This window comes from Cervus canadensis, chromosome 18 (genome assembly GCF_019320065.1).
Source record: "Cervus canadensis isolate Bull #8, Minnesota chromosome 18, ASM1932006v1, whole genome shotgun sequence".
In the NCBI taxonomy this organism is placed as follows: domain Eukaryota; kingdom Metazoa; phylum Chordata; class Mammalia; order Artiodactyla; family Cervidae; genus Cervus; species Cervus canadensis.
Window position 1 is genome coordinate 33319627 of NC_057403.1, and position 15721 is coordinate 33335347.

Genomic DNA, 15721 nt, shown 5'->3' on the forward strand with positions numbered 1-15721 from the left:
GGAAGCTTCAGCTATATTGGTGGTATTTTACTTCCTGGACTAGGCAATAGGTAAATGAATGTTTATTATTATTTTCCATGTGCTTTATACCTGAAGTATTTCTAAAAATTAGACTCAAACACATCCATGTATTAGACATATGTAATGAATGCTGTAGACCACATCACCTACTTTCAGTACAATGTAGAAGATTTCCTTATTTTTTGAAAGTGTTTACTTGCTTTTCAAAATACTCAAAAACTATGAGATTCCTCAACATATAACAGCTTAAACATCTATCATAAAAAAACAATAACTCTATCCTTGAAAATAAAAACTTGGTAAGGATATAATTTATAGTAATGACTCAACTATACAGAACATAGCTGAGAACCCAAAACACATTTTTATAATCTCATGCAGCCAACAGAAATTCACATCAACACATATCAACACGGAACATCTACTTTACTCTTTATTCAGCTTTTTCCAGAATAGAACAAATTAGAAAACTGGAGGACAAACTGAAGAGAGTGCGAGCGGGAGAAAGAAGTTGTTTTGGGAAAGGACACTGATGGTAGTTAAAATGTCACCTAACAGCAAAGGAAAAAAAAACAAAAACGGCTGCAAAACAAACAAATAAAACTTGTATCTAACAGAAGCAAGCATTCAAAAGCATAATGCAAGATTTATAAATTCTGGAGATCTGCTCTAACAATACTGTGACTATACAATATTATATTGTGCAACTGAAAATTTGTCAAGAGGACAGCTCTTGCTGTATTCTAAAAAAAACCACACAAACATTCTAAAAATTCCACAATCTAAAAAATAGCTTGTGCCCTTTACCAATTTCTAGCTTATTAAAAATTGTAGATGATTAATCAAAAAGGAAAAGACCAAATTACTGGTAAATCTCTACCTTTGACTTCCACAATAATTACCTTGATTTACAACTTTTTAAAAAAATCCAAAATTAAAGCATTTATCTTATACACACTTACACACACACAGAGCATAGCAGTCTGACGATACTTAGTGTGCTAGTAAAAAGTCTTCAACTCTCCCTAAAGTCCTAAGAATATTAATAAGTTAAAAATAGTACCATATTCAGTTTTTTAAAATAAGACCCTGGCTCATCAAGGAATGGCTCATAAAGATCAACATATAGCATTTAAAGCAGAAGGTAGAAAAAAACTGAATATAAAATTATATCCTAACTCATCAAATTATATACATTGTTGTTTTGTCGCTAAATTGTGTGCAACTATTCGAAACCCCATGGACTGTAATCTTCCAGGCTCTTCTGTCCATGGGATTTCACAGGCAAGAATACTGGAGCGGGTTGCCATTTCCTTCTCCAGGGGATCTTCCCAATCCAGGGATCAAACCCATCTCTCCTGCACTGGCAGGCAGATTTTTTACCACTGAGCCACAAGAGAAGCCCAAATTATACATTAAATATGTACCATTTTGTGTATATCTCAATAAAGCTGCTCTAAAAACTAAACGTAACAGTTACATGAAAATAAAACAGTATCCATGGAATAAACAATTTCTAAAAATTATATAGTTCAAATACCACCTACTCTCATTCGTTTAACTACCTGATCCGTCAAAGACTGAGAAAGATATATTTAAGTCTATCACCATGATTACGTTTTTGTCAATTTCTCCTTTTATGTCTAACACATTTAGTATTTCAATGGTTTCAGTCAATGCCTAAACATCCATATGTTTTATATGTACATGCATGTACATGTTTTCAAAATAAAATGTCCCTCTGTCACCTTTTGAAAAACTAAAAGTAAAAAGTAAAACACTTATTATTACAAGGATGAAAAGCAAACACAAAAAAATTAAGTCTGATTTGCCAAGCAACAGGAGCCATGGATAAATGTATTCTATTTAATTAATGGTTATTTGATAAATAAGGATGAAAACAGAAAAAAAAGGAAGTATGAAATTCATTTTGGAAAAATTTCTACCCAAATTGGTTAAACAAAATTGGGTTTTGAAGCTTAAAACTAAATCAATATTATTTTACATATCAAAGTAATCAAAATTATAAATGCTTCATATAGAAAAGAAAAATTTTAAATAATAGAAGAGACCAGGAAAAAAAAAAGACTGCAAATGTTCCAATTCACCTAAATCTTATCCCTGAAATGGTGAAAACAGTTACTTTCCAAAATTTCCACAAAACCCTTTGTGGGATAAAACCATCAATACCATCTCCAAGCCATGATCACCTCTTTTTTTCCTCTGAAATACCTATTTTTCCCACTCAAATATAAGCTCCCTAAAGCCTGATTCTTGATTATTTTATTAATCCTTATATTCCCCTTGCCTTAAAGACTAGGAACTGAATAAATACTGCATTTATTGAATTCTAAAGAGTAGAAGGGAACCAGGGCTTCCCTGGTGGCTCAGAGGTTAAAGCGACTGCCTGCAATGCGGGAGATGTGGGTTTGATCCCTGGGTCGGGAAGATCCCCTGGAGAAGGAAATGGCAACCCACTCTAGTATTCTTGCCTGGAGAATCCCATGGAGGGAGGAGCCTGGTAGTCTACAGTCCACAGAGTCGCAAAGAGTCAGACACAACTGAGCGACTTCACTTTCACTTTCTTTCACTTTAAAGAGTTCAGTTCAGTTCAGTTGCGTCGGACTCTCTGTGACCCCATGAATCGCAGCATGCCAGGCCTCCCTGTCCATCACCAACTCCCAGAGTCTACCCAAACCCATGCCCATCGAGTCGATGATGCCATCCAGCCATCTCATCCTCTGTTGTCCCCTTCTCCTCCTGCCCCCAATCCCTCCCAGCATCAGGGTCTTTTCCAATGAGTCAACTCTTCGCATGAGCTGGCCAAAGCATTGGAGTTTCAGCTTCAACATCAGTCCTTCCAATGAACACCCAGGATTGATCTCCTTTAGGATGGGCTGGCTGGATCTCCTTGCAGTCCAAGGGACTCTCAAGAGTCTTCTCCAACACCACAGTTCAAAAGCATCAATTCTTCGGCACTCAGCTTTCTTCACAGTCCAACTCTCACATCCATACATGACCACCGGAAAAACCACAGCCTTGACTAGCCAGACCTTTGTTGGCAAAGTAACGTCTCTGCTTTTTAATATGCTATCTAGGTTGGTCATAACTTTCCTTCCAAGGAGTAAGCGTCTTTTAATTTCATGGCTGCAATCACCATCTGCAGTGATTTTGGAGCCCAGAAAAATAAAGTCTGACACTGTTCCCCATCTATTTGCCATGAAGTGTTGGGACTAGATGCCATGATCTTAGTTTTCTGAATGTTGAGCTTAAGCCAACTTTTCACTCTCCTCTTTCACTTTCAAAGAGTAAAAGACCCTTATTTAAAGAAAATGTACTTGTCCTTTCCAGAGCATACAAAATAAAGTGCACTGGATACTCACTAACAGCCAAAGAAAAGGCATCAGAACTTAACCCAGTCCTCTATTCTAGCATACTTAGTTCTAACTTTCTTCCCACTTCTGACCTCACAGTCCCTGGCTGTGAGCTCTGAGCTGACAGTCAACAGTCAAATACATAAAGGGTGGGACTCACACTGCTATCTGATCCTGCTTCCTCTAAACTTAAAGGTATTTGAGCTCTAAATCTAAAAAGAAATCCCAAATTAAAAGTGATTTTTCAATATGAAAATTATCTCCTTTTCTAGCCACCCACTATACCTGAAATCTTTCTTGATAAACAGTAAGAAAAGAAATTAAGATTTCTGTTAACTTTACCACCAATCACAGACTTCTAAGTATGGCTGAGAGTGCTCAAGGAACCCAAAGTAACACTGGGCAAAACCCTCCAAAAGAAGTTACCATGCTTTCTCTCTCACACTCTCCCTGTGATCTATACTTTCAAATTACGCTCCACATAAAACCCCAATTTCAGATTTTTATCTCGTATGTATATTTGAATTGCTTTAGTATATTTAAAACTTGCAAAAATACCAAGACCAAAATAGTAAGAAACGTAAACCAAACTAATCAACAGTATTATGCTTCAATCAGACTTTTACTTTACAACGCATCTTACAGACACTGCTGCTGCTGCTGCTAAGTCGCTTCAGTCGTGTCTGACTCTGCGTGACCCCAGAGACGGCAGCCCACCATGCTCCTCCATCCCTGGGATTCTCCGGGCAAGAACACTGGAGTGGGTTGCCATTTCCTTCTCCAATGCATGAAAGTGAAAACTGAAAGTGAAGTCATGCAGTCGTGTCCGACTCTTCGCGACCCCATGGACTGCAGCCTACCAGGCTCCTCCGTCCATGGGATTTTCCAGGCAAGAGTCCTGGAGTGGGGTGCCATTGCCTTCTCCATTACAGACACTACCTGTCATTAGTCTGACTTAGATAAGTTCTCTCAATGTCTGTGTTTCTGTAGTTTTCTTTCTTTGGGGTAAAGTGGGCAGGGAGGGGGAAGCAGCACACATCTATTTCTCCTGTATGAAGAAATTTGTTCATAAAAAGGAACTCTTGTACAGAGTGAAGAAAAAGGGGTGGCCAGTGTTAATACATCACTGTTTGAATAAAAGAGATTAAATCTTGGGATAAGTATTTTGGTCTCTGGAGAGGGAAAACACCATTGTCAGACAGGGACAGTTCTTTCATCAAGTTTCACCTTGGCCTAGAATGATAAAACACTCACGCCCATCCAACTTTATAGGATCTGGTTTCAGGCTCACAATGCAACTTTCTGATTATTAATCACCTTTGGAAGTACTTTGCCTCCCAAACACCTTCATACAAGGAACAGAGGACCCCACAAACTAGATACAGGTAATTCAACAGAAAAGCATAACCTCTTATGAATTACAACACTGTTATCCTAACACATCAGTGAGTCTGATCAGGATTAATCATTCCCAGGTAATATTAAAATGGAATTTCTGGATCTTCAAGAGCAAGGCTGTGAAATGTGTGACCACATTAGGATATTACCACACCCTGTCTAAGCAATCACCTGGTACCCCTCTATGAGATCTTAAGCTCAATTGTCCTTCAACTGTCAGTGTTACAGGAATCTTCTTTTATGCTTAATTATCCATCAACAAAACTCAGCAAACCTGAGATTTTAAAATTAGATATATATATAAATGTAAATATGCCTACTGAACAATTCAGTCACCTTAATTCATAGGAAAATAAAGGCCAAATAAACAATGACAGATGAGCATTATCAATTTGACACAAATAAAATAAAAAGCAATTTTTCACTCTTAACCCTAATATTAGCAAAGATATACCACAGAGGCCTCAATTATCAAAAACGGTCACAAAATGCTACAAATAAAATCTTAATTTGTTTTAAAGGTATGCCCTAAAGGGTAAGATGTACTCTCATGTGAAATGCTGGGCTGGATGAAGCACAAGCTGGAATCAAGATTGCCAGGAGAAATATCAATAACCTCAGATATGCAGATGATACCACCGTTATGGCAGAAAGTGAAGAGGAACTAAAGAGCCTCTTGATGAAAGTGAAAGAGGAGAGTGAAAACGTTGGCTTAAAACTCATTCAAAAAACTAAGATCATGGCATCTGGTCCCATCACTTCATGGCAAACAGATGGGGAAACAATGGAAACAGTGACAGACTATTTTTGGGGGCTCCAAAATCACTGCAGATGGTGACTGCAGCCAAGAAGTTAAAAGGCACTTGCTCCTTGGAAGAAAGGCTATGACCAACCTAGACAGCATATTAAAAAGCAGAGACATTACTTTGCCAACAAAGGTCCGTCTAGTCAAGGCTATGGTTTTTTCCAGTGGTCATGTATGGATGTGAGAGTTGCACTATAAAGAAAGCTGAATGCCAAAGCGCTGATGCTTTTGAATTGTGATGCTGGAGAAGACTCTTGAGAGTCCCCTGGACTGCAAGGAGATTCAACCAGCCCATCCTAAAGGAAATCAATTCTGAATATTCATTGGAAGGACTGATGGTGAAGCTGAAACTCCAATACTTTGGCCACTTGATGCAAAGAACTGACTCCCTGGAAAAGATCCTGGTGCTGGGAAAGATTGAAGGCAGGAGGAGAAGGGGACGACAGAGGATGAGACGGTTGGATGGCATCACCGACTCAATGGACATGAGTTTGAGCACCTCCGGGAGTTGGTGATGGACAGGGAGGCCTGGCATGCTGCAGTCCATGGGGTCGCAAAGAGTCAGACACGACTGAGCTGAACTGAATTGAAAGGGAAGATAAATCTTAAAGGAAATATATGTACCTCATGTGAATACAGGTGCTTTAACTTTTGTTTTGATATCTTTCATATAATGAACATGCATAATTTGAGAATTCTTGCTTTAAAAATTCCAATTAACAAAAACCACAAGAATGGATAAATCAAGCAAAACTGAAAACTTTCAAAATAAAAAGGTGGCATTCATCCTAAAAGGACAGTCACAGTTATCTATGGGTACTTTTCTACAGATGACTTCAGAAAGCTATGAGAAAGTGATTTAATACTAAGACAACAAATTTTCTCTAGCATATTCTTCACGAATCCAAGTTCTGTTAATTTGAGATAGCCAAGAAGAGAGTGGGGAGGAGACGCACTGGTCTATAGGAGATGAAAGATTCATTTTTAACCTATGTTTGACATGAGCTAGAAACTGGGGGTGGGGGATTGAAGTCCCATTGATAACAGTCAAAAACTATAAGATATCCAGGAACAAATTTAGCAAGAAAGGTATATGAACTAGATGAAGACAACTATTAAATCTATGAAATCTTTACTGAAGAAACTAAAATAAGACCTAAATAAATGGAAACATTATAATATGGAAAAGTTATCATCATTTAAAAATGTCAGGCCTTCCAAAATTAATACATGAATATAGTGTAATTCTAAACACTGACTTGGCTTTTTTGAGGCTTTCTGAACTCAACAGAATTATATTCAACCAATATAGATAAGAATAAATATTTAAGAATAGTCAAAAAAAAAACTGAAAAGTACAGTGACAGGAGCTCTTCTTAACAGAGCATAACTTTCTATATAAAGCTATGATATTCAAAACAGTAAAATAATGGTACAGGAAGAGTAAAACAGAACATCCAGAAATAGAGCAAACATATATGGGAACTTAACATACGATAAGGCAGCACTTAATTCATTGAAGAAAGGATGGTTTATTTAGTCTGGACACAGTTGGCTCTCTATACAAAAGAAAATCATATAAGACCCCTTACTTTATATCAGATAAAATTTAACTCTAGATTAATAAATTCATGTGTTATACAACAAAGAATTAATATACCATAAGACGTTCCTGCAAGATAGGAGAAAAAGAAAAATGAAGCAAGGGCACGAACAGGCAATTCACAGTAAAGGAAATTCAAAAGACCACAAAACATACTAAAAGAGGCTAGCTCCAGCAATAATCAAGGAAATTAAAATTAAGACACAACTGAGAAACCATTTAGCAACTAGCAGACAAGCAAAAATTAAATTAAGTAATGTCATCTAAAGATGTGACGTTATGGAGAACCCACTGCTAGTGGAGATGGAAATTATGACAACCTACTAAAAGAGTAATCTGGCAACAGTAACATTTAAAATATAATTCCTTTAACTCAGAAATCCCACCCAAGAGATTTTACTCTGCAGAAATAAGAGCATCAGCAAATAAAGGGACATGTAAAAGGATGTCTAGTGCACTACTTTGTAGTACAAAGACCTAGAAACAGCCTAAATGTATACAAGAAAATGACTGAATAAATTATGTAGAGTACATTCACACTGTGAGACATAATAGGGTTTTCTTTTTCTAATTTTTTAATTGGAAGATAATTACAATGCCGTGTTGGTTTCTGCTGTACAACAGCATAAATCAGCTATAAGTACACACATATCTCCTCCCTTCCACACTCCCACTCCACCCCTCTAAAAACAAGGTAGAATTATACTTACTGACCATGATGTGTTAAGCAAAGTTTCAGTTACAGAGTAACGTAAAAAGTACGATCTACCCTTTGTAAAAACGAAGCACCCCGTGTATGTCCATTAATGTTGTATACACAGCACTTCACCAAGCATAGAGAAACGCTGAAGCAGACTCAAAGCCTGGCTAAATGGTGGGGGAGTAATAGCAAAGCAGCTGGGGAAATGAACAGGTGTTTTTTCAGAAGTATGTCTTTAGTTTTTTTTTTTCACTTATTACAGTGGACGTCTATTATTTTGTAAACAGATTAAGAACTTTTTAAAAATGCCTCAGCACTGTTACAGTAGATTTTTCAAAAACAGTGGGAAAGTCGATAACATATCACTAAACTATCAACATATTCCCATTTTGAGGAAAAAGACTGAAGTTCTCACCTTATTATTAGTTCCCTGAGCATAATGAATTACATAACAGGTATTCAAAAGAAAGAAAAAAGATGGCAGGCAGAGCAAATTTCTTTGCTGTCACTTGAAACTTTGGCATAACAAAGGGTCTGAGTAAATTACAAGTAGAAAATGAAAATATCCATTTTGGAATTAAATATCTAAATAATATTTCCAAAGACACACAAATAAGGTTTTGTATATGTTCTAAATCTGAAAATAAATTTCAGTAACATCAATTCTATCAGTCACAAGTAAATGACCTGCAGTAAACTTCCATGAGTGTCCCATGTGGTTCAGTAGATAAAGAATCTGCCTGCTATATAGGAGACACAAGAGACTTGAGCCTGACCCGTTAGGAAGATCCCCTGAAAGAAGGGCATGACAACCCACTCCAGTGTTCTTGCCTGGAGAATCCCAAGGACAGAGGAGCCTGGCGGGCTACAGTCCATGGGGTCACACAGAGTCAGACACGGCTGAAGGGACTCTGCATGCACACCAGGTGCTATATACTAGGGATGCCATAAATTAGATAGTTCTTGTCCTTTGAAGATCAGGACAAGTAAACAATTCCACAAATATTAAAAAAAAAAAAAAAATACTACAATCCTTTGCCTGGGATAGAGAGGAAGAAACAACAGATTCACTAGTTGCAAGGGAGAAAGAAAAGCATTCCAGGTATAAGCAGAAGAGGTACAACGAATGAAAGAACACTTAAGGGTTCAAGGAACAACAAAAGTTCAGTGTGCGTAAATAACACAACCAAACGCTAGTGAAGTCAAATTACAAGCAACTTCCTCATTCTACTTTCTTAAGTAATGAACACCATTTATTAAACTTTCACCATGTAAAGCTTCTAAAGAAAATACAGTGCCCGTGCCTTCACTGATAGAAATACACAATTTTAAAAGTCACATACATTGATTGAGTACTAACAGAAAGGAGTCCCAGGTGGCTCACTGGTAAAGAACTCGCCTGCCAACAGAGAAGACAAAACAGACAAAAGTTCAATCCCTGGGTCAGGAAGATTCCCGGGAGTAGGAAATGGCAGCTCACTCCAGTATTCTTGCCTGGAAAATTCCATGGACAGAGGAGCCTGACAGCCTTCAGTCCATGGTGTGGGAAAGAGTCGGACACAACTGAGCGACTATCAGAAAAAGAGGCTCTTCCTTCTTCTTCTATTTGTTTCTTGTTTGCTTTCTTTTTTGGCCACACCATGACGCATCCAGGATCTTGGTTCCCCAACAAGGGATCGAACCCAAGCCTCCTGCAGTGCAATCAAAGCGTTTTAACCACTGGTCCACTAGGGAAATCCCAAGGCTCTGTCTTCTTACAATAGTTTTCCTTCAATACTCAGACCCCAAAACCCCTAACAATAAATACAAAGATTCAATTAACTCTACACAGTGTACCTATTTCTTCAATTAGTTTCCCCATCCATCTCAAACCAGTATTTTCACATTTTAAAAGTATCATGTTTTCAAAAATCTCAAAAAGTGGGAAGGGAATCTCTTGTGCAGACTTTAAAAAGGAATTAAAAAAATTAACTTCCCTTCCTTCTCTTCAGCTTGAAACTGAACAATTTCCCAAGGGTGAGGTTTAGCAAGCAGAAACTAAACTGAGATGTAAAAACAGTAGTGGAACTTCTTTTGAGTTGTACAACTGTGTGATCATTTACGAAAGTTAAATCTTATGATCAAATAGTGTACACCATCTATGCTATGACAATCTTAATTTTAACCCCAAGGCTGACAAGGAGGAGATTACAAATGTTTTACATCTCCAAAGATTAATAAGTACATGTCTTTCTCATATTTGCTCTTTCCAAGAATCTACAACATTAATCTCAAAGCCAGACAAGCTGCACAGCCTAGGATGCTCAGCCCAAAACAATCAGCTAAACATGCAAACTGGAGTGAGCAAAGCAACAGATTTTCAGGTTACACTGTGACTGCTGCACTGTAACAAAGAAAGGGGGGTGAAAACTACTTGCCTTTAAGATGTCTTTAATTATTAATAAAGTACAAGGTCACATATGTTTTCTTCATCTTTTAAAAAAAATCTTTTTTCTTTCTAAGCCTGCCTGTTTTTCACTGGCAGCATTTATAACTCATTAATTTTCTTCTCCAATAGTTTGAGTAGTGGAAAACAAAACCCCACCAAAAAAGGCAAAACTTCAAAGTACCTAGTTTAAAAAAAAGCATTTCTCATTTTAATCATATTATCCTAACCCTTGCCCTTTTTGTACAAAAGTGTTAGTTAATACTGACTCAACAAGTTTGGCAAGTGTGGGTTTTTTTTTTTCCTTCCACTTTTGGACCCTTCAAACTCTGACAAGAGATTGTTCTAGTGACCAGAATTCATAGCAAATTAAGTATTTTCGATGACTCCTTCAGTGAAGAAAAACCTTGTATGTACTTTAAATGTAGAAATGATGCCTTTACTGAAATAAAATTTTCTATACAAAAAGGCAAATGAAAGAATCCTAATACTTTTTGCCAAAAATGATTTTCAAAACCTGTAAGCCAACAAATGTAAGCGCTTACATTAATCTGTATGTTCTCTTAATTTTAAAACTGCTTACTACTTTAATGGGTTTCCCTGGTGGCTCAAGCGGATTCTTTACCACTCGCCTGCAATGCAGGAGACTTGGGTTTGGTCTCTGGGTCGGGAAGATCCCTTGGAGAAGGGAATGGCTACCCACTCCAGTATTCTTGCCTGGAGAATTCCACGGACAGAGGCGCCTGGCGGGCTAGTCCATGGGGTCGCAAAGAGTCAGAAACTACTGAGCAACAAACACATAGCTACTGTAATATCATCCTGCATGAAAGAAACTGAACAGGTAACAAAAGGATGAAAGTAAAAATCAAGAACTGAAAACAATTCATAAAGGAAGACTGAAAGACAAGCACCTAACACAGATAAAACAAGTTGCTGCAGGTGGAAGAAAGGTAATAGTTTTAGAGTTTCTGAAGCTAAACCAAATTAGTTCTAAAGTTTTGATATCAATTACTTCCTGCTGTATATACAAAATTTTTAAATCCTCATCAAATGCAAATAAGGAGATTAAGCATTTTGATAATCTGTTTTGGTATGTGTTTTCCCAATTCCATTTTCTTAATTAAAAATAATCTTTTGGAAAATATTTGTTCAACTTTTTTAATTTGCATAGAATTATTACAAATCACATAAAAACTTGTTTTTGTCTTTGCACACGACTAATCTCAAGACTACTTTAAAAAATAAATAGTATGATGAAATATCACCAAAGTATTGCTGACAATTTTTGTACTTTATAGTTTCACTCTAAAATTCATCTTCAAATTTAGAACTGCTGTCAGTGAAACAGATCAAAGAACAAGCAACTGCTCCAAAAGAAATTAAGGTTTCCTAAACAATGTTTATTTCAAGCATGGAACTCCAACAATCCCTTAGACCAAGTAGACATTCAAGTGTAATCAATCAAAGGTGCACTAAAATAAACAACACTTATCATTTGCAAGGCAAAAGGATGCTTTCTCCAACTGAACGCAAACTGCCTAAGAATGAATGACATTTAAATACCAGTACTTAATACCATGAAATGAACTAAGTTAACACCCATCTGATAGCTCTCCTAATACTTAATATTGGGAGTATTTGATAGTGTAACTCAGAAAGAACATTTCAGTAGCAACTACAAGGGGATACTCAGTAGATGAGTGCTGCCTGCTTAGTTGCTCAGTAGTGTCCGACTCTGCAACCCACCAGGCTCCTCTGCCCATGGGGATTCTCCAAGGCAAGAATACTGGAGTGGGTTGCCATTTCCTCCTCCAGGGAATCTTCCCAACCCAGGGATCGAACCCAGGTCTCCCGCATCCAGGGCAGATTCTTGACCATCTGAGCACCAGGGAAGCCCCAGTATATGAGAGAGGATTCCATGTATCTTGTTAGACAACCCTTTAAACCAAAAGGAGACTCCATGGCTTTAGAGTAAATATACAAACAGTAAATAACACATTTTTGAAAAGTCTCCTGAAAACAAATACCAAGAACACTGACTATTTACAGTGAAACACTCACTCTTCTACTGAGACATCATATGACTAGTACAGGAATTTATCTACCTGATAATAACCTGATAATAATGCACTTATACATGGATTAGAAGTATTGAAAGATTTGGTCAAGTTCAAGTTATAAATTTAAGTTTCAGCAGTCACTAGGGTACCGTCTCAAATAATTTACATATCCCTTTTGCAGATGTGAAAACCCAGGCTGAGGTGAAACAGAGGTGACTCAGTCACACTCATCTAACTTGAATTATAAGAAATAATCAGTGAATTACAGTGAAATGTTTTTTATTCAAGTATACTATACTGCAAACATAACAAGAATAGAATGAAAGTGGTGAAATTACGGGTGCCTGGAGAGTCTATATTTTTAAAGCAAAAGTTAAAGCGTATAAAGTATGATAAGCATTATGGGGAAAAGTAAAAGTGAATATTTAAAATCCAACTAGTCCCAGAAAAATACCATACACGAAGTCAATCCAAGTATTTTTTCGGAGTTAGTCAACGAAGAACACTACTGTACAAACCACTTGAAAGTTAAAATCACTAAGAAATCTTCACTCCTCTCTTCCGTTAACTAATCCCCACAGTATCTTTAAAAAAAAAAAAGGTTACTTTCCCTTCTACCAATGTCAGACTTAAGATTCTTTTTCACAGGCAGATTGCCCTGGGCAGGGATACACAGCATCAAGAAAATATGTTAAGTGTCCAAAAGTACCCAAAAGCTACGTGTTCAGCCCAGGAAGGGATGAGAAAACACAAATGAGAAAACATTTGACAGCCTCTCCCTACCACCTTCCCCCAAAAGCCCTTTACTCAGCTTTATAAGCATGTACTGTTGAAGCACACTCTTGAGCGAGTGGTTCGACGAGTCTCCTACACCAAACCCTAACTGAGAAACACAACCAACCGTCCCGACTCTGTCAAGCCGCCAAGAAATTCGGGAGAATTATTAATAACTGATGCCTGCAGGATCAGGACTTTGAGAGAAGGGTAACCAATGTATTCGCAGGTGAGTTTAAGAAAAAAAGAGGGGGGCAACCCCAGAAAATTGGGAAAGAAGTTGGTCGAAAGGTTAGAGAGAGGCGAGGCCGACGTCCAGTTCAAAGAGAACGGCAATGCGGGTGCAGACAACGATTAACTAACTGAGCATTTGGAAATACAGAAGAGAGTTTCACGAAAGACCTGACTAGGATGCAAGATACAAGAACACTGCTGATACGTGGCACGCAGAAGACACGCGGAGGTGGGACCCGCCCCGCTAACCCCAGGCTCTCTGAATGAGTCCTCAAAGGAGGAGTGCAGCCTGAGAAAGTCAATGGGTCCAAGGAGGTCCGCACCGGCCAGGCAACGCCATAACACAGACGCAGCCGCGTGCGGAGCCTCCGGGTCTGAGGCCTCGGGGTTGGCCCTCAAGAAGTCGGAACAACCCCTGTGCTCCCGGCCCCTCCTGGCCCAGTCTCTGTCCTCTCTTCTCACCCTCCACGATCTGGGACCGGACCCCTGGGATAGACAGGGAGCTTCCGGCCGAGCGCTCCCGGCAGGCGCAGAGTAAAACAAGAAGTATTCTCTTAGCGCCGCGACTGACACTCACCGGCCCGAAACCTCGAATGAAACCAGCAGCTCCGGGGGCGGCGGCAGCAGTGGCAGCAGGAACCGAACATCCAAAATGGCGGCTCCCTCGGCCTCACCACCGCTACTGCAGGCGGAGGGATCTTAGGTGGGAAGGAGTTTTTAACTAACTTTGCACACTATCACAGAAACTCAGGTCCCTATCTCTCTTTGCTTCTCGGTCCCGCGTCCCCAGACTGCAACTTCTTGTGCTTCCCCTCTCCTATTATCCAAGAACTCGGACCCCACCGAGGACTATTTGCCAAGGAGGAGGTGACTGCTCCTGGAAGAGCGACGCAAAGCGTAGCAAGGTTCGGGGCTGTCACTGATGACGCGAGACGCTGCTGCCGAGTCACCGCTGCGAAGAGTCTGAGCGAGAAAGATCCGGTGGACCCCAGAGCCCACGAACATAGGTTCCGCCTGCGGTGGGGTGGGAGCTGGGCTACCAGGAAGTGGCGGGGCCACCTGAAAAGGGTGGGGCTAGCAAGGTAGCGGAGGAAATGGAGAGGCGAGGCAGGTAGAGGCGGAGAATACTGAGCCTGGCCGAGCTGCTCCTAATCCAGCAGAACCCCAAATTCTTACCTATCACTTTTGAGACCTTAGCTTTCTCTGTAGGTTAACTTTAGGATCATGCTCCAAGTAGTCTTGGATTCTGAAGTTTTGTCATCTTTGCAACGCATTTTATAAAAATACGAGAGGATGTCACAGAAGAATAGATTTCAAGCACACCATCACCTGCCACCCTTTGGCATTGAACAAGACATTTAGACTCTCTGGGTATCAATTTCTTCATTGTAAAATGAGAAGATGTGTTCTAGTGGTAGCTAAAACCATTCCAGAATGGGCTTTCCAACTGTAACGCCATGTACCAATGACCTGAGCTGAAGACAGCCCGACCATACAGGTCTTGGCTTGATAAATAATTACTAACACCTGACACGAATATTTTCCATGTGAACATAAAAAGAGCCAAGGTATCATTGCCCTTTCAAAGAAAAGGTGACCTGCTGTTCCTTCAGATGAAATGGCAATAAGTATCCCCAAAAGGGAATAAAGCAGAGCGCCTAGCTAGATGACAAAGAGAACAGAACTAACCACAAATCTTCAGTTTAGGACCTGTCACAGGCAGGAGGTCGTACTTTTTGTCCGTAGTCATTTTCATGCAGGGAATTTCAAAACAGTTAAGAAAAATTGAATTGAGTAGCCCCGCCTGTGCAATTTCGTTCTTAAGCGACTGGGGCATGCCAAATAGCTGTGAAAAAAAGGAGGCCAAGGGCCTAATAATAGTAATTATCACTTTTTATTATTAAATATTGATATCCCATCTTCATATATAGTCAAATTTGACCCTTGAGACAACCTCCTGAGTCAGACTAGACAAGCATAAGGAACTTAGTTTTACGAAGGAGACTGAGGCTCAGAGAAGCTGAAACTTGCTAAACGACCCCCCTCTCCCCTCCCCCTCTGGGGTTCCTCTCTTTGGTACACACCCACTCACCCTCCCCCACACTCAGAGTGCTAGAAACAGAGAGCAAATGATTTGGGGAGCAGAATGCTTATGGAATTTAGTTGCCTCATATCTCCTTCATGCACAGTGCAGCTCTTGATCACAAGGGAGGTAAAGTGTGAAACTCAGCAGCTCAGTCCTGTCCAACTCTTTGGGACCCCATGGACTGTAGTCCACCAGGCTCCTCTGTCCATGAAATTTTCCAGGCAAGAATACTGGAGTGGGT

At 39.3% G+C, this 15721-nt stretch overlaps 1 protein-coding gene across 1 annotated transcript in view; it reads right to left on the reverse strand.

The window, feature by feature from the left end:
• AP1G1 (adaptor related protein complex 1 subunit gamma 1) overlaps window positions 1-14298 on the reverse strand; it is a 90500-nt gene extending 76202 nt beyond the window's left edge. The window contains exon 1 of the mRNA XM_043434937.1: window positions 13972-14298. The gene's annotated coding sequence lies outside the window, so the exon portion shown is untranslated. The remainder of the gene's footprint in view (window positions 1-13971) is intronic.
• Between the last annotated feature and the right edge of the window lie 1423 nt (window positions 14299-15721).